The sequence below is a fragment of the Sinocyclocheilus anshuiensis genome, unplaced genomic scaffold (assembly GCF_001515605.1).
Source record: "Sinocyclocheilus anshuiensis isolate Anshui unplaced genomic scaffold, SAMN03320099.WGS_v1.1 scaffold799, whole genome shotgun sequence".
In the NCBI taxonomy this organism is placed as follows: domain Eukaryota; kingdom Metazoa; phylum Chordata; class Actinopteri; order Cypriniformes; family Cyprinidae; genus Sinocyclocheilus; species Sinocyclocheilus anshuiensis.
Genome location: NW_015548231.1, coordinates 725473 through 745621, shown reverse-complemented (window position 1 = coordinate 745621; position 20149 = coordinate 725473). Strand labels below are relative to the sequence as shown.

The 20149-nt window shown below is 37.3% G+C and overlaps 1 protein-coding gene across 6 annotated transcripts in view; it reads left to right on the top strand.

Annotated features, from left to right (window-relative positions):
• wscd2 (WSC domain containing 2) overlaps positions 1-20149 on the top strand; it is a 60225-nt gene that overhangs the window by 6389 nt on the left and 33687 nt on the right. The window contains exons 1-2 of one of the 6 annotated variants that reach the window (XM_016441798.1): positions 7565-7590; positions 17965-18161. The exons of 2 other annotated variants lie outside the window; for them this stretch is intronic. The gene's annotated coding sequence lies outside the window, so the exon portion shown is untranslated. Of the gene's footprint in view, positions 1-7558; positions 7591-17964; positions 18162-20149 lie in introns of those variants that run through there. 3 more of the 6 variants (XM_016441799.1, XM_016441802.1, XM_016441801.1) reach the window with 3 other exon arrangements.

The window sequence follows — 20149 nt, the reverse complement described above, 5'->3', positions numbered from 1 at the left end:
TGAAAGTTAGTCAACTAAATTTGTTTATTTCAATGTAGCTAAAATAAATTGATTGCAACCACTTACCTTAAACAAATTTAGTAAATTCAATGAATCATTTCTTTTTTTCAGTGTATGACAAGTCACCAAGTCTCATCTCATTCTGATGGAGCAAAAAAAATTTAAAAAATAAAAATGTATCGTTTTTCAGTCAGATGTGACCAAAGAGGCCGAGAGGGTTAAAGGGTTAGTTCACCCAAAAATAAAAATTCTGTCTTTAATTACTCACCCTCATGTCGTTCCAAACCTGTAAGACCTCCGTTCATCTTCGGAACACAAATTAAGATATTTTTGATGCATTCTGAGAGCTCGCTGACCCTCCCATAGACAGCAAGGGTACTACCACGATCAATGTCCAGAAACGTAGCAAGGAGATCGGTAAAATAATCCATGTGACACCAGGGGTTCAACCCTAATATTATGAAGCTACGAGAATACTTTTTGTGCGCAAAAGAAAAAAAATAACAACTTTATTCAACAATTCGTCTCCCCCGCATCACCCTGGTGCCATTTTGGAGAATATCCACTGAACGCAAAGAGCGTATGTTGTTCTGTGTCAGCCACACCACACGTTCAAATCAAAGAACAAACAACATAGAAAAGGTATCCGTGTGGTGCGGCTGACACAGAACAACATATGCTGTTTGCGTTCAGTGGATTCAGTGGATCTCCTTGCTACGTTTCTGGAAGTTGATCGTGGTAGTACCCTTGCTGTCTATGGCAGGGTCAGAGAGCGCTCAGATTCCATCAAAAATATCTTAATTTGTGTTCCGAAGATGAACGAAGGTCTTACGGGTTTGGAACGACATGAGGGTGAGTAATTAATGACAGAATTTTCATTTTTGGGTGAGCTATCCCTTTAAATATGACACTGCAGCATTTTACTTTCATTTGTGATCAACTGCTGTTGCACTTTTTTGGTGATTTTTGCCTGTTCAGCACTGAACCACTATTCAGAAAATGAATTATTCAGTTCTACTCAGAAATCAACTGGTAAATCTGGCCTGAAAGTGTCAAATCTCTGCTGTTGCACAGTTAAGTAAGGAACTAAACCAGAGTTCGACAATCCGGTAGAGGAAATCAATCTACTTTTTCCTGGGGGTTGTAATTGCTGAGTGCACACTGGATGTCATATTGAACTTTATCCATGTTTGTCTGTAGCCACACTGTAAAAAATGACCGTGAATTTAACGGTACAAAACAGATTTCAGTACTTCAATAGGTTGGTATATTAACATTATATCAGTTAATGAAATTACGGTATTTAACTGTAAATTTAAGTTAAAACCGTAAAACCTAAAACGTTGCTACCGTATTTTTTATGGTAAAATTCTGGCAACCACAGCTGCCGGTTTTTTACCGTAAATTTTACAGATTTTTTTTTACAGTGCAAATGTGGAACAGACCGAGCTACAACTTCATAATGTGTCTCTGCAAGATCTGGGACAAACAGAATTCAAGGCCCATTTTTCTTTTTTATTGTTTTAAATTGGGTTGTTATTTACCCTAATTTCATATTGTTTACAGCACCAGTTGGACAGATTATAAATAATGGTATTCTGTGTGTAGACATGTCACATCAGAGTTTTCAAAATGTTTGGTCTAAAGCGCAGAAATTTCAAGTTGCCATTCAAGAAATTGAAGTAATTAAGCTACAGGACTGACAAAAAAAGTGTTGGAGTCTGTTTACACCTGTATTTAGCGCTGGCCACTTGTAATTGTGTGCCCCGGACTGATGTTAATAGTACTGTAGGTACTGTATATTATAAACCCATTCGGTTCCTAATAGAGTTTGCTTTCCAACAGAAAGTCCCTGGACAAAATTGGATAATAAAAGAGAATATATCTTGTTTTTTTAACAATTGGTCCCCTGAGCTCTGTGATGCTTCATGTGTTTTTCCTTGATTTATCTTTTATGGCTTTTATTACACTGTGTTCATCACTTTACTCTTAATTTCCTGTTATCAGTGTGCAGAATGTACTGTATGAGTTGAAGACTTACTGTCTGTTGCCGAGCTCTCTTCTTGACCTCGGTAGAATTGAAGTTGATTGCATTGCTTCAGATTTGTGTCTTGGCCTGCATACAGAGGTGCATGTCCTGAAGATGTTTCATGAGATTTTTTTGCTTGTGATAGTGAAACATATGGTCTATTCCAAAACTTCCCTCACAGCCTTTTTGCTATTGAATTATATAGTTTTGTTATTTATTAAATATATTTACTATTTCATGAAGCTTGTTACAATGTATTTTAAAATAGTCTTTATCCATGAAAGACACTGCTTTGGGATTTGGCCAAAAATGAGGTCTCTTAGGCATCATAAATAAGTAGTGCATATGATGCTTTTAGAACCAAGCTTGAATTGTTGGCTGCATGTTTGACTATATATATTAACTTCAAATATTGTATTTCATGTATCTTCAAAGATTAAGGGAAGGGCAGTGCAAGCTTTTAAATCTTTTCTTGTTCAAAGTTTATTTACCATTTTTAACTTTAAAAATTTTTTTTGTCTGTTGTATGAAAGCTTTCTGCGTAATATCTTCCTTTGATCATCCCCGTCCTTTGCTTGACCAGTCGCTGACTCCCAGCATCAGTGTGAGATGAAATCATCTTGAGGAAAATCACACTAAGCTCTTTGAGCTGCAGTAAGTAATGTTTGCATTTAAGATGCTTGGGCTGTCGGAGGATGTGCAGTCATGCTAGCATAAGCATAAATCTGTTGCTAATGCTTGGCTCAGAAAATGGGTTTTAGCTAAAAAATTCAGCAGCTTTACCATTCGCTCAATGAAAGGCTGGAACTTACTGATCGAGTTACCTGGGTATTCAGAAACTCCAGAAAGCCTGTTATTTTTTCCAATGTAAAATACTATTTCCTACTCCAGCTTAATATGCAGAGACAAATATAAGCAAGCTATTTGTAGGTTGAATGCCTCAAGAAGCTTAAACGTTGTGGTGCTATCAAAACTTGGCTTGTTTTGTTTGTTTGCACATCCCGACCAGCCCAGCATAGCAACATCGGCTCAACCGATGGTGTGAGTTTGGAGCAGGGCTATCGGTTTGCTTGACCAATGACGGGGAAGTGTTTGGGAAACCTGTTTGAAAATATTCACTTTTTCACAATTGATGCTAGTAATGTAAAAATTACACTCTTCACCATAATTATAGATGTTCACCGCACTAAACATGCTGTACTCAGTCATTCTATAGCCTTATATATCAACAAACATAAGACTTTATGATCATATTTCCTCTGTATCTCTCTTCATCCATGGAGAAAGGATAATCTATTGAGCTTTTTTTTTTATCTGTTACAAGGAAAGCCTGAAGAATGGGTTGACTGCAGAGCAGCCGTATACATCTCAGCCAGATTTTCAGCTTAGTCCTGGATTATCAGCAACACTGGGCTTTTTCAGTAAATAATACTCAAGTAATCGCTGTTTGTACAGGTGGTGGGATATGAGAGTACAGAGCAATATTTCTTTCTATTTCTTTCTTTTTTTGTGTTGGCATCCTCAAAAACGTTGATTTTGGTTTCCTAAATGTATGCAGATTTTTAAAATGATAAAACTTCATTAAATTATTAGATAATTGACAGTTGTCCCTGCCTATCAATTTCTTGCATAGTTGTGCTTGTTTCATATATCTCATAGTACACATTGGTCTCTTGTCACATATTAAAATAATTTCAGTTTATATTAACATTTAAAGTGCATTTGGTAAGTGCATCAGGTCCCGATCGAAATTTTTTGTAGTAATGATGGGCTGACTGTGTTATCCTTTACGTAATTTAAACTTACCTCATGCATAACTGTTTTTATGAATCAATCACTTGGCAATCTGGCCAGTTATTCTAATGATTTGCATCTTAATTAGCCTCTGTTTCAAAATACAACATTTAAAAAGCCTGGCCAGATGCTTTCAAATCCCAAGTGATTGATAAATAAGAACTTCTATGTGCCCATTAGAATTAACTACAGGGTGCAGTGTGTGTTCTTGTGAAGGTGTGAACAGGGAGTGTTTGAAAGCTGGCCTCCAGATGCTTCTGAGTCTAAGTTTTGTCAGCTTTTCACAGCTCCAAGCCATGACTAATTTTATTTTACAGCATGGGTGATGAACTGTAGGTCAGTTGATTAATGACCATGTTAATGCACTCTGTGGGGGGACTGAGGATCTGGCCTTTTAAGATCATAATGCAGGATGGATTGTCACAGTGAAGGTGAAGTGAAACTGAGTAAAAGGCCACATACAGATCTAGGGGTGGCCAGTATAACCAAAATATTTTTTTTAGTCATTTTGTTATGAAACTAATGGTGCACAAGCACCGATACAAATGGATGAGCACCCACGGGAAAAACTCGAGATATTCGCTATTCACTATCCTATTGGCGACACCGATCTGGCAAACTATTCAGTGCATATTTGTGTTTGCACTCTGGAGAGCGTCAAAAGGTTTCTATCTATCTTTCTACATCGTGTTTTTGCAGCGTTGAGCAATGTACCCAATCACAGACATATCTGCTGATTTCTTAAATGCCAATCAGAGGCGTTTATGTTAGAATCCACTCACCGCTCAAGTTTTTGTCCATTGCTGAATTTTTCAGCTCGCGAATCCTCTCATTATAACAAAACGTAATGAGATCGCGAAGAACTAAGAATGATGACAGCTTTTTAGTGATTATAAAGGGAGTGCTCTTTGTGTGCTTTGCTTTGTAGGCTTTGTATATATAATCCATTCAGAATTTGTATAAAACGTCTGTTTTTCGGCCACATACACGCTGCACAGTTTTGGAAATGACACCCGCATTTTAATAGGGGAATCACATTAAAAAGAGCAATGGATGGGACAAAAGTATATGTGAAAATGTATGTGCATTGAGGCTAGAGAACACTATGAAGCACCCTCAGTATTTTATTGTGGAACCGGCAACTGTGGAAAACTGTGTTTGAGCAGTTTTCATTATCAGTAGCTCATATGTAGGAGATTGTATGGAGTTTTATGTGGCAGTAGGCTATGCTTCAAAGTCGGAAAAATGAGCAGGATATTTGTTAATTTCCTCTGTGAAGTCAGACGGGCTTCATTGAATACTCCTTTCATCTGATGATTTCTTCTTATGTGTTGATTATTTAGTTTTCAGTGCAAGTCTCTGGTTTCATCAGCTCTGCTAAGTAATAAACAATGTGATATGCTGCCAGCCAATGTTAACTCTATTTTAATTAATCAAAATACAAAACATCATTTACCCAGTTTGCATCTGTGAGGCATCTGTTATACATTTTCCTTGTGTGTTAAGGTCAGTATTTTTGACTGTTGAATGTTGACTACTTGGTTACTCTTAGTAATGTATTTTGCAGTCCGTGTGTTTCTGTTCATGATCTTAATTCTTCATAGAGTCCAAAATAGAATAAATGAGGCCCTGTAAAGATCTAGGTGTGGGCAGTGTGATCAAAACATTGTTTTCGGTAATTTTATTTGAATGCAGTGGTAGCCTATATATGACTATTTAGTTAATCTAGTGAATTACAGAAGACAAAACAACTAGCCTATGTATTGTGGTTCATAAAGTTTAAAGTAGAATTAATGGGACCTTGGCCAGGCTAATTATAGACTTTTTGGCTTTATCGCACATAACCAAGATAAAGAGGCTGGCTGCTGACAGTTAGAGATTTATAATGGTGCACTAATGGTGTCGTGGCCATTATTCAAGGTCAGTCTTTTGGTCTGCTCTTCATGATGGAGACCTGACTAATGCAGACAGCTTCCACAGTCTTCTTATGTCTCAAGGGGCCTTGAACACTTCGTAATGATCTGCAATGGTCCATGTGGTTTAGCAAATGGAGGAGAAAGTGTCATTTTTTCCAGTGAGGGTTTGGAGAACTGTTGAGGAAAGCAGTAGAGCTCTTGTCCAAGAAGACAGCCAGTATGAAGCAACATAAAAAGCTGTAGAAATTCTGTTTTGTGTGAGAAACTAGTAACGGATTTTTTTTTTCAATTTCAACAATTTTCACTGGATTTCTGCATGCATGACTCTAGAGGAAAGATCCTTATCTACCATGAGAGCCAATCATGAGTCTTTGTGAATTTATGAATTTGATTAAATAAAATCTGTTGATTCATTCACTAATTCAGTTAGTTATAACCCCATTTCATCAGATATCCTTCACAGCAGTAAAGAAGCCATCTCACCCTCTTTTTCAGTCTCTTTATTGAAGGGTAGACATTTACTGAATCTGACCCGGGATAATGAAGAACTGATTGTGTGCGAGAGACACAGAGGACCCTGAGAAAGATGCCCCTGAAAGGAGAGAGAAAGCGAATAATAGCGACTTAAAAGTGGTCTTGAGATAACATTCAGTACATGTCTGTAGGCTTGCAGCAAGCAATCATTACCCACTGGGAATGGCAGACCTGTGCTTGTTCGATGGTGAACTCTTCCATGGGCCTTAAAGGACAGCCTTTGCGGGTGTGTGTGAACCTGAGATGGTGGCCGAACACAGGGCCACCAGACTTTGGGGTCCTGCCAGTGTTCACTCCCACCTTCAATCCAATCAGGATGTTGGATGCAGTTACCAGCCACAATGGCAGCAATGAGATATCAGCTTTCACCGATGGAATGGAATAGAACAGAATGAAAATGAATGGAAGTAAATGGCTAGGAATGGCACTCTGTATAATGGAATACATTATGTGTAACAATAGAATGCTATGGAGGGAATAGAAGGAAATAAACGAGACAGGAAGGATGGTAAGATCCGCTTGTGCTGTAATGCACATACAGCTCTCACCATCAGTGGAATTAAGCCGTATTATGCTTAATTCCTTAAAATGTATTCTTATTCTGGAGTAATTAATGCACTCTGAGAGAGATGATCGGTGGGACTGAGCAGGAAAGATAAACAGACTGCTGCTATTTTTACCTCTGTCTTTTTTTCCCGTATGCTGTGTGTTTTATTACTGCACTCACCTGGTAATCACCTGCTAATGGAGCAAGATCAAATCCAAACCATAACAACCAGCAACACTGAAAGTAATCAACCCTGTTAACTGAATGTAATTTAGACTGAGGCTAAGAGCGCTATTGGGGGAGTCGCTCTTAATGTGGACAGCACAAAACACTTTATGAGTGAGTTGGAAAACGTGAACCGTTCAGTGCATTTTTGCTTCGTAAATGTTACAGTAATTTGCATACATAAGCAAGAACGCTTTGACTTGTTTTGCTGACCTAACATGAATTCTGCTTCTGTACACTACAGATTTGCTTTTGTTTTGAAATACTGTCAACAAGAGGTTGTAAGCTTGTCTTTTATCTCAGCTTCCCTGAAGATCTGTGATTTATGTGATCTCTTTTCATGTTTGCTGAAGGTGGTGGCTGTAGTAAGATATCTGAGATTACTTTGCTGTGAATCCTCACCTTACAAGTCGTCGATAAACTTTGAAGTCTGTAACAGTGTTCTTTCTTTCTTTCCCTTTAGTCAATGGTGGAGCCTGACATAGCTGTCCCAGACGAGTGCTCCACATCTCTGTTCCAGTGAAGTCCAAAAATGCAGTCAACAGGTTTGTGTGCCAGTTAGAATTGAGAAGACCTTTAAAATTCCAATTCAGTTCCTGAATTCCTGAATTTGAATTGAGGTGGTAAACAGTTTGCAGATTTTCCATTTGAATGTAAGGAAGTAGAATTAAGATAAATTGAAATTGAATGTAAAAATCCTTGAAGTTTGAAGGATTGAGGATAGAATAGACGTCTCATCATTTAATTAACTTTTGTGAAGAACACTTCATTTTATAGAATGCATCACCTGTTTCATTTCTTTAATATTGCAATCTAGTACATTTCTCTCTGTCATTCAAATTCTGTGGCCAATTCAATTCAAATTCAAACTCAGGAATTGAAAGGGAACTATTTGTTCTGTTTTCCTGGCAACCAAACACACAGCCATTAATAATATACATGTACTGGTACCTGTCATTTTGATTGGTTTATTTTTAAAAGTTGTGCAAGATTTGAACATGCAACTTTTCACATTTAAAGTAAGATATACTGTTCATGTGTTTGGGGTTGGGGTTGGGAAGATTTTTTACAAACTGTTTTTTACAAACCGTGATACTTTTTTATCAGGATTCCTTGAATAGTTCAAACAAAACTTCAAAAGAACTTTGAATTTTTTAAGAAAAGTAATTTCTTTAAAAAAAAAATCTTACTCACCCCAGACATTTGAACAGCTCATGTTCAGGTAGATGGGCTAACCCCCCAAACCTTGGGCTTGCCATCAACAGTCCTTTGTAAATATAAGCTACATTAAGATTGAATGTAAATAATAAACTCATCCTGCAGTTGGGAATTGTTTCATTCTAAGTCTCCATATACAAATACCAGTCAGTAGCTCTCTGTTTAACAGTATTAACACAGTGTTATATAAACAGGATTCTAGATTTACTCCATTGAGACTACAAAAATGTAAACCTCTGTGATGGGAGTGTGTCTGTGGTCTAATGAGTCAGTCTTAGCTTGCACTTGTATGAGGTATTTCTCATATCACTGTAGAATGCATTTACGTTGGACAAATCATCAAGCACTGTGCTCCTGCCAAAGAGGAGAGGGTAAACAAAGCTGTCAGGCACATTAGGAAGGTCAGCAGCTATTCCTGCATGTCAGGTGGGGAGTCTGGCTTACTGTAATGGGTACAAACAATTGTCATGTACAATTATTCTGTCAACAAAGGAATCTTAGCATTTCACCACTGTTGAATAAACCTGCTGAATAAACACAGCTCAGGATAGAGACCACGTAATCGGTCAAAATGGCATCCTTTTGCGTCATGCAGGTCTGATCTGAGAACTTGAATTCATGGTTATGATCAAGTTAGATATACCAGTATGCACGATTAACCATCACAAAATGCATGCATTTTTAAACATTGTGGTTAGAAAACAAGTGATTTTAAGCCGTTGAAATTCAATCAGCAACGAAAGAGAACTCATTTCGCTATATGCGCACGCTTGTCTGAGAGACTCATTCTGAGCGCTGTCAGAGAGGTGCGCACACATGAAAACAGTGCTCATACAACGCAGGAGTATTGAACGGAATTATTTTTGCTGCTTTATAGGCGTTGAATGGTTAAATATGCACACTTGTATGTGTCAAAATGCCCATCTTTGCACCTTTCTCCATGCTCACCCCCCTCCTGTACATGTATCCTTGTAAACACAGTAATTTGGCAGCTCTTAAAGTGACAGCAGTCTAATATTCCTGCTGTCTGTCATTCATGTTAACAACAAAAGAGAGAAAATCTCTCACTGCTCTTGATTAAATCACTTTTGTAACTTTAATAAGAAGAAATATATATTTAATTTACACAAATGAATAAAAACTGCATATTCTTCACTGATTACTTTATACAATGTATGTAGCTTTTCTTATTTGTTCTACTGTAGTTTTTTGTCCTATTGCTTGTAATTAGTATCGTATTCTTATTTAATCGCTGACTGTTTACTTGTCTTCAGTGAGCTTGAGGTTTTTTTTATTTTTATTTAGGCTAGTATTAGTTTTTTTTGTGATATTGACACTGCTTGCAAAATTGTTTAAATGTCTGTGGTATGAAACATTTTGATATCATAAGGGCCTTATTTAAAGCAAAAATAACTGTATTGTGATATATATCGCTACCGTGAAAAAATTGGTGATATGTAGATTTTGGTCAAATCGCCCACCCCTACTATTAGATATGGGTACGTATTACATACTGTACATAAAGATAATTACTATCATTTTTTATCATCATTATTATAATCAATTTATAAACCCATTTCTGTGTTTCATTTTTAAGTCACCTTGGAAAAAATTACCTGCAGCTGAAGGATTCAATGTAAGTGTGAATATTTTCTAATTTTCTAAAAAAAAAAGTATTATTGAAAGTTTTATGCTTTGAACCCGTATTCTAGTGAACAACTAGTGCTGCTGTGTGTCTTTTGAATCATCATCATAGAAGCATGCTAATAATTTTTAAGGAGGGGATGTGTGAACTTCATCAGACATCTGAGATTTGCCTCTCCCACGGCTAATATATTAATACATTTCTACAGCAGAATTTTTTTTTTTGTATATGTAGCACCTTAGCAACAACAAGTCTTTCTGCCACATTTCTCGAAGGAACCCGCAGTCATTTCTTTCTCATGCAGGCACCTTTCTCCATGCTCACCCCCCTCCTGTACAGTGTGTGTTCTTCCGTTCTTCTCGAAGTTCACTCTACTTCTGCAATTTATCTTCCGCCCACTCTCTCAAGACTCACCAGCTCTTTGTCTTGTTCTCGCCCTCTTTTGCAGTCTCTTTTTCTCTTGTGCTCTCAGCTCATTTTTTATTCATATTCAGAATGGGTTCTGAAAGGAAGAGCGGAAACTTCAGTGCTGCATGCAGGCGCTCAGCAGCAAGGACATTTACACCACATACCTCACGGACACTGACAGACGGCTTTTTGTGTGCATGTACGCAAACCCGCAAGCCACATGTAGCCTCCAAGCACTGCTTGGTTTTTCCCCCCTCTGCCTCTTTCTAAGATGCATTAATGAGATGATTTTACGGTGGCCGAGAGAGCTCAACGCGCTGCAACTTAAGAAAAAGCCACTGCACAAAACAAATCCCAGCCGGGTCCGTCACTTTTTTGGGTCCCCTTGAAACATTTCCATTGTGGTCCGTGCTATTTGCAGCGCGTTTCTTCATTTGCATGTGCTGTGAGGATTTGCAGCGCGTGTGTTGTCAAACTGATGAAGATGTTTTCTTAATTTGCTGGTGTTTTTTCAATTTGCATGTGTTTTCTTAAGTTGCAGCGCGTTGAGCTCTCTCGGCCACCGTATGATTTGCTTAAAATTAAAAATGATATCATCATTTACTCACCTCACGTCATTTTCAACCTGTGTGATGGCCTTTCCTTTGTGCAACACAAAAAAAGGCTGTGCTAGTCACTGCTTTCATGTGGCTGAAACGAATGTACTGCTTTCAAGCTTCAAAGTAGGGTTCGAAAGCAAGTTTCATACAAATGCTTCTGAAGTCATTATATAGCTTTGTTTGAGAAACAGACCAAAATTTACATTGTAGTTGATTGATAATCTTCCCCTCCAGTGAGCTGTTAACTGCGAAGACCAGATCATTTTAATGTATTTATTTAAGATTTGTTTTTGCCTTTATTCAGATATAGTGTAATGACAGGAAGCCAAGTGGGAAAGAAAGATGGGGCAGGATCGGAAAAGGTCCATGAACTGGGATTCGAACTCGGGACACCCAAAGATTACTGTGTACTGACGTAAAATAGTTTTTCAGTTAATATTTTAACAATCATGTGTGTTAGAAATAATTGTGTCTTATTGTGAATGAATCACTCTTTTGATTTAATTCGGTTTGATGGGTTTGCAAAAAGTCCTAAAATTATTTTTGTTTTGTTTTTTTTTGTGTTTACTCATGCACTGAATCATTGGCAGCAGTTTCTCACACTATATAATGGGATATTTTATAAGAACAGAAAACAAAAAGAGCACTGGAGGTGGATATTTACCTACTGTACAAAGGAAAAAGAACTCACAAATGACTTCTATTGTTTGCCAGCGATGAAGCAGCTATTTATCGCACATGCAGCTTGTGAACGACTCCCTACTGTGTGAAAAGATATTATTCAGCCATATATCCACAACACTATAAATATATTATCAAAATATGATGATACTGGTTTTGATGAGAGGCCTGTGCCTCAGTGCTGATGAGAGGCTGCTTGTTCATTCCTGAACCAGATCAATTGGTTCACTGAAAAAAGCACATCAAAAAGAATAATCTGTTCGTGAATTGGAGAGTGCTACTTCTCTCAACTGTCAATGAGAGGTAGAGCAGTGTCAGCTGATTTTCAGTGAACGGGGATGCACAAAGCTCAATCATCATATAGCTTTCATATGGACCACTTTAGTGATACTTTCATGGTGCTTTTGTGTCCTTTTGAAGCTTGATAGCTTTAATTTCTCTTCATTGTAACTGCATGTAAAAAAGACAAGTACATTCTTTTCAGAATGCCTCCTTTTTTATCGCGTTAAAGAAAAAGTAACGCAGGCTTTGAACAACATGAAGATGAGTAAATGGTGACAAAAGTGAGCTTTCCCTTTAACGTTGAAAGACTTCTTTATTTGGTTCTTGGTTCTGTCTCTCTCTAGTCTCTCAGCTCAGGAAGGATTTGAGAGGCGCAGTGCTCCCCTGACACACATCAAGAGCCAAATTTTGTTCTTCCTGCTGTCTCAGTGCTCTAATGAGACTAACCCAGCTCCAACTAAGAACTTACATAAGAACATGCTTAGCTATCTTCATAATTTGCTTGAGGAGGTGATTTTGCTGCTTATCAGGGAGTCAGTCTAGACTAAGGAGCTTTAGGAGCAAAAACAGACAGACAGGATTATAGGGTCTTATGCTTATTTAGGATACAATACCATTCAGAGTTAAATCTATAGGATTTTTTTGACTGATAAACATTAATTTATTATAATTTATTATTATGCTTATTAGTGATTGGAGACTTAATAATTTAGGACTTAGAATCGAACTGAATTTAACCTGAGATTTGTTTTTGTTGAGCCGAAGACGTGCAGGATTACTCTGGCGTTATGCTGTGGATTGATCTGTTTCAAGGCAGAAGGCTCTTGGCTGTGATCTGGGGGTCTGTGTGGGTGGGTGTTTGACTGACATAATTCAGATAACAAAATCCTTCCTCTGGCCAGGCTCAAAAGTAAAAATAATCACTGGCCTGTTGCCCCTCTCCCTCTCTGACTCAGACATGCAGAGGTCAGCATGTGGCAGATTGAAGTAGATGGGCATGCTTGTGGTTTTGTGTGTGGTCCTTTGATTTTGGAATACTGCTGTGTTCCAAGGGTTTTTGATTTCAGTCCAGATTTTGTAATTGCGCCCAAGTGAGCTTTTAACAATGAAAAACCGAATACGGAAATTTGTGTTAATTATAAAAAAAAAGGGAAGTCACCAGGGTTGGGAAACAGCGTCCAGGAAGGGAAGGATCAGTGAAGCGTTTTTCCGGTTTGGCTATAGTGTGGAAAAACAGACTGTTCCTCTTAAGTTAATTAATGACGCTGTTGACCAAAGGTGACGCAGGAAACGATGCCATAGCAAACTCTACTGTGAGTGTGTGCCTGACCACAACTGCTTGAGCTGACTTCAGCTAATCTCTTGATATGTTTAGTACATAGATTCAGCTCACATCAATCTCCATAATAAAAACAATGTTTGTTCAAGGAGCTAAATGCATTTTATGACTGATATGAATAGCAGTAATACGTCTGATAAAAATAACAGCCCTCAGGGCAGTTGTTATAAAAATCTTTAAGGCCAATCCATGCTTACGTGAGGCTTCATTGGATACAGTATATGTGGTTTAATGAGAACAACAGCAAAACATCTAATCAGTTCAATGGCTTGAACCACTGCGCTGCTCATTATTCTGATTGGAGTAGCATGAGAGAGTTTCAGGTCAGTTATTTTGGAGATCCAGCTATTACTTGGGTGCATAACAATCATACTATGGGTCAGATATTTCTAGATTTATTTCTAGATTTAACTTTTCTGTCTGCAGTTGTCTAAGATGATGCCTACATAGAAATATTTGAAAATATCTTTCTGCAATCAAATATAGATTGCTAGGCCTTTTTGCCAGTTCACCTTGCATGACACATGCATTATCACAAACTGTAAATAATCTATCATTTGTTTGGGGTAAATAAGGTTATTTAAAATGTTTTTTTTTATTTTATTAAAATGTAAGTCTTTCATTCTCACCAAGGCTGCAGTTATTTGATCAAAATACAACAGAAATAGTCAATTATTACAGAATATAATAACTGTGTTCTATTTTAATATTTTTAAGCCATTTTCTAGTCACTTTTGTTTTTTATTTTTCAGTAGGTCAATTTTGTCTTGTTTGTAGACATGGCAAAACTCTTTTAGTTATCCTTTAGAGTTTAAGCTATAAGTAGGAATGTGAATTCATGAGAAAAGCCCCCAAAAAAATCACATGCATGTAGCCTCTGAACAGTTCGGTGAACTTTACGCACATTCTAATGCAAGATGCAGAACTTCAGCACTGAGGGCTGGTGAGGGGCATTGAGGACGAGCAAATGCACAGCTACTATGTAAATACAGAATATCGTGCAGAAAATCAGGGCTATTGTACAACATATATGTAAGGGGATTACTGTACTTTTAACCCATTTTTTGTTAGCTCCCTCTCTCCCTGTCCCTTCATCCTCCTGTTTCCCCACATGAATAAAAGCATGAGGATTGAGGGTAATGGACTATGTAATATTATAAAGATTACAATGAGGCACTTCTCTCCAATCCCTCGGTTTAAGCTTCACTATAAAAACCCAATGCTCTTATTGTGCTGGTCATAGAAGCAGTGCAGTCACTATTAGCTGATGTTATACACTGATTGATTGAAAATACTGCTCAGTGTCAGTGGAGAAAAGTAACAATTACAGTGTATGTCTGTAATGTACAGACATACAGTTCAGCAGATATTCTCTACCTTTGCGGTCTAATAAATTTTAAATATAGATTTGTCACCTTCTTTGTTCCAATTGGTATGTCTCATTTCCGACTAGGTGGCTATTTTTATGATGATTTTTATAATTAGCTATATCTAATTTCGTGCCGTGCATTTTAATGCCATGTTTTCATGACATGTATTTTTGTTTCTTTTGTCTTGAGCTTTATTTGTATTTTCTGAATGCAGTTTAATGCAACAAAATGAACAGCAACATTTTTTTAGATTTTAACGTGTTTACTCGGATGTGGAATTGAGTTTACAGGGGTTTTCTCGAGTATTTTTACACTAGATTTTTAAGTCTGACAACATGCATTTGGTTGTTATGAAACCAGTTTTGTGAACTCAGGTCCACACCAGCAGTCTGTATACTTTAATGGGGAAAAAATGTAATGTTTATCCATTTATTTGCAGTCATACACATTTGTCAAGATCTGAAAGAGGTTGTCCTCAGCGCTCTGATAACCCACTTCTCTCACCTGCTACTCCCAGGAAAATGGCGTTAAAGGGATAGTTCACCCAAAAATGAAAATGTGATGTTTATCTGCTTACCCCCAGGGCATCCAAGATGTAGGTGACTTTGTTTCTTCAGTAGAACACAAATTATGATTTTTAAATCCAACCTGTGTAACCAATGAGTGACGTATACGCGCGAGAGATCACTTCCAGCGCTTGCGTAAACTACGCCAGAGCGCGTACACACCTCAAGCACCGGATGCGTGCGCGCGCTGAAGGAAGTTGGACATAGTGGTGGATTAGAGGTAAAAAATGATATAAATACTGTTCGGTTTCTTGCACAAACCGATCGTTTCGTGTCTTAGGACATCAATGTGTCGTCACGAGCTGCAGGGTTTAATTTGGATTTGTCTGTGCATGTTTTTTTTACTCTCATAGATTTTGTTAACATTGCCATGCATTATACGACTGACAGACTGCAACGGTTGGAGTTAAAAATCATCATTTGTGTTCTACTGAAGAAACAAAGTCACCTACATCTTGGATGCCCTGGGGGTAAGCAGATAAACATCACATTTTCATTTTTGGGTGAACTATTCCTTTAAGTGGCGTGCAAACCCCAGTTGCAGGATCAAACGGAGGAGAGGAAATCCCTGCAGATTCTCACTGAGAAATTGTTATCTGGCTGCCAGATCGTTTGAGCAGGCACACCAGTAATTAATTGCAGTTAGGCAAAGAGCCAGTAAGCAGGCACATGCTAAGAGATCAGACATCCCTCTAATTAAAATGGCTGGCATGAAACGACAGGGTAATGCAGGTTTTGTGTGTATTAAACAGGCTATAGCTAAAGAGAAGGCATCCAGTCAAGAGATATGATGTAAGTGCAGTGCATGAGTGTAGACTGGGATATGGGCGGAAGGATATGTTCTTAACAGACTAGTTAATAGTCCTTTCCAGTACATTTCTGTGACATATTTTGCAGGTGCTGCTCGCACCAAGAGACGCTGAAAAGTGGTAATACTTATTTTCTGTGCGCTTTTCTGAAACGGAAGTCCACAGTGTGGGGAAATTAACAGCTGAAAACGTTACATTTGCCCTGTTGATCTTGACTACAGTGTGTCTGACTCCAAATAACTAATCAATCTTTCCTCAATAAGTAAAATATGGTCTGATGTGTCGAAATGTGACAGGAAAGCAGAGTTTAAATACACACAAGGCGATATTAAGTAGATCACTTGGGCATTCATGGCAAATGTAAGTGGTAGTCAGAGTTTGACACATATGGCAAGATGCCTGCGGGCCTGTAGATTCTAATGTAGACATCATTACAGTGTCTGTGGAATTCTGCCTTTAATCCTGAAGCAAAAGCCATAACCGCTGAACAGAGTGTAGAAACAAAGAAAACATAAGGAGGCAGAGCGAGAGCAAGGCTGAGAGAAGGGCCCCTGTGGTTCTGGGGTCACGACACTTTAATGGGGAAATGCTGATGCTGTCATTTTTAACACACTACATGAGGTCCCGTCTGAACTCTTGGCAGGGATTGAGGAATGTCTGCTTTTCACTCAGCTAAAGTCAATTTCATGTGCTGTGAATAATGTTTTAACCTCTACTACAACAAAAACCTAAAAACTAAATTACCATTTTTGTCAGAAAGAAGTAGGGCTGGGCGATATGGCCAAAAGAATTATCACGATAAATTTCAAATCTTTATTTCTTTCAAGTTTAAGGGCAGATTTTTTTATCCTGAGTGAAGGTTGTAGAAACCAGACCATTAATTTTGGTTTTAAACTACTCTTTATGGTCAGAACATGACAAAAACTTCACGTTTTTGAATTCTTTTTTTTTCTTCCTTAAAATAAATATCTTAATAGAAAAATTCATTTCATAGTTTCTGCATGTTCTAATGAGTGATATTCTTTCAAATCATGAAACAGGTTTGTGTTGCTTGATTTTGATGAAACATATCTTCAGCACAGTTTGCAGTGCAGGCTGCAATATTAATATTACAAAAATGATAAATGTAACAGTATTTTTTGTCTCTTAGAAATGCACATTTGACAGTAGCTTGAGATAGGATGCAGATGTAAATTGAAGTTTGTTATCAAAAACGGTAACATCTGTAAAAATTATACAACCTAATTTTTATATGGTGAAATTTAATTATTCTGACTGTTTGATAACCACAGTTAAAAAATACACACATAACACCTCTATACCACTGTAAAAATGTAACTATATGGTTTCTAGGTATTTGTATGAAAAACAGTAGTCTAATTACACTTCTTACATTATATTCCATTACTCCTTTAATACATTTAATACGTCTAATAATATAATCAAATTCTATATGAATATTCTGCATTTTTGCCACAATACCATGGTGCAGTTAGTGTTATTACAGTAAATCTATGGTAAATGACGGCGATTTGTAGATTGAAAAGCATTCAATCTGGCCTCAGGCCATCAGGCAGTTCTTGTTGTCGAGAGCACATGTGTCCATTCATGTCAATGTAATAGCCTATTAAATGTAATATTAAAATAGCTAATTAAAGGAAAATAAAATGCAAACCAGAATAAGTGTCCATTTATTGGCTCCGCCCCTTTACTGTAACTAGTACAGACCCACATCTCTTGGCATCTTGTTGAAAACCATCGGAATGCTTTGCAGAATCATAATTGTAGCCAAACCAAAATCACATATGGAGAAAATCACTTACATCATTTATGATGGGAAACATTTGCTTTCCTGAAACAGACACATTGTTGTTGCTTTATTATCAAAATTTTGTTTCACTCGAGAAAATGTTTCTTTAATTTACTGTGAATGTTTGTCTTTGTGATTTTGGGGTGATTGATACACAAAATGGACTATAGTTTTTTTTTGTTTTTTTTTCAGATATATTTCAACAGTTCAGCATGTGAAAACAAACCTCAACACAAGTTCTTATCGTGTGAACCGTATGGTTGGAGAGTGACCTCAGAGCCTCTATTATTTCTATTGCTCAATCAGCCAGATGGGGAAACAAGGGAATTCTGACGCTACACTTGTTGCCAGTGCTTGAATCCAAAAAGTGAAGGAATTTAAACTTACAGGTCTGAAATTGTTCCTTTATGTTTAAAATCAGTGTTTTATCAGAGTAACTAAAGATAATGATGACACTAACTTTTTTCAGTAGTTCAGCGGTTTTCAAAACCATAGTTTTTTCCTGCTTCAAGCTGCTAGGTCTGTCATTGCTGTCTTACATCACATTGTTTGCATTTTTTTTTTTTTTTTGCATGAAATGAATCGATAATCCAGCAATATACTCCACTTTGAAAATCTCCACTTTGTCTCTTATACCTTGGAAATTCCGATTAATTATCATTAATTAGTTAATTCAGAACTTCCAAACTTACTTCGGATTCTTCACTAAAGAACTCGTCCACAAGTTTAAGGTCATCATTTTTTTGTTTTGTTTTTTAAGGCATACTCTTACCAAGGCTGCATTTATTTGAATTTGAAATATTATTAAAATGTACGATAACAATTTTTAACTATTTGAATACATTTTAAAATGGAATTTATTTCTGTGATGCCAACTCTGAATTTTCAATGGCAATTACTCCAGTCTTCAGTGTCACATGATCCCTAGAAATCATTCTAAAATGCTGATTTGCTGCTCAAGAAACATTTTTTATGGAAGCTGTGATGCATTTTAAAGGATTCTTTCATGAATTAAAATTTCAGAACAATATTTATTTCAAGTAGATATAAAGGATGGAGATCTCCCCTAACACCATCCACCATCGCTGGCTTGGTGACATATAGAGTGCATTATATATATAAGTAGAGTTAAAGTTGAAGGTGTACAGACTGTATGCGACAGTGACAGCATGGGTGGTCCCACAGGAGTGGTGGTATTTTTTATTTACGATGGGGCATGTGCAGGAAGGGTCTGTAATGCACTGTAGCTCTGTGAATGCTGATGCGCAGTGGCTTGGCTTGCCTCCTCTAGCAGTAATGAAGTGTGTATTTATGGAAAAGCCTGTGGACTGCAACCTGAGGTCATGGCCCTTAACTCAATCAACCAAGATTAATTCTGACATGGTTTGCCCAAGATTCTCTCAGAGTGAACATTTTTAGTCTTATTTGGTGTGAATGTGAAAAACATCCATCAGTCCTGTCTAATTAAAGTAGAGGTCAAACCACTTTTTTCCATTCTAATGTCCTGCCTTACTGAGAATGTCCTCCAAATGATTTAAGAAGTGTGCAGAGTTCGGTGTTAATATTAAAGATTAAATATGAACATGTTTAATTAATGTTTGACAGAAAATCAAGTATTTTTACAATATTTTTGCATTATAATTTACTGTAAAACCAAACTTTTTGTGAAGCGTGAAAGGTGTGCTTGACTTTCTTTTCAAATAAAATAAATGGAACTTGTTTTGATATTTTCTTACCTAATGCATTACATTTAACTGTGACTTTTTGGAGCCACAGTACTTTATATCACAGTAATGCTTTTGATTTTAGGTCTAGTAGTTTTTTTATTGGTGTCTTTATTTAAAGGGGTCATATGATGCGATTTCAAGTTTTCCTTTCTCTTTGGAGTGTTACAAGCTGATTGTGCATAGATAAGATCCCTGAAGTTGCAAAGACTAAAGTCTCAAAACCAAAGAGATATTCTTTATCAAAGTTAAGACTCTGCCACGCCCCCCTAAAACAGCTCGTTCTAACACGCCCCCACATATCTACCTCACTATGTGGAAAATCTGCATAATGCCGCCCAAATGTGCACGCAAAGAAAGAAGGCGTGGTTTCAGGAACAGCAGTTAATGTTGAAGCCATGTCAGGGAGACGCTGTGTGTTTCAGTGCGAAAGCAAAAGCACTTTATTTGGCCTTCCGAAAGTAGATGCATTTAGGAATCTTTAAGATTACTTACAACAGAACAGCAATGCATTTTATGGACGACCGTTTCGTGAAACTAGGAGGTAATTCTGACTTTGCTATGACAATCTGGCGCTTCTGAATCAGCTACTGTAAGTATGTTTTGTTACTAGTTTAAGTATTTGCTATTGACTGTTCAAATGCGGAGTTTTG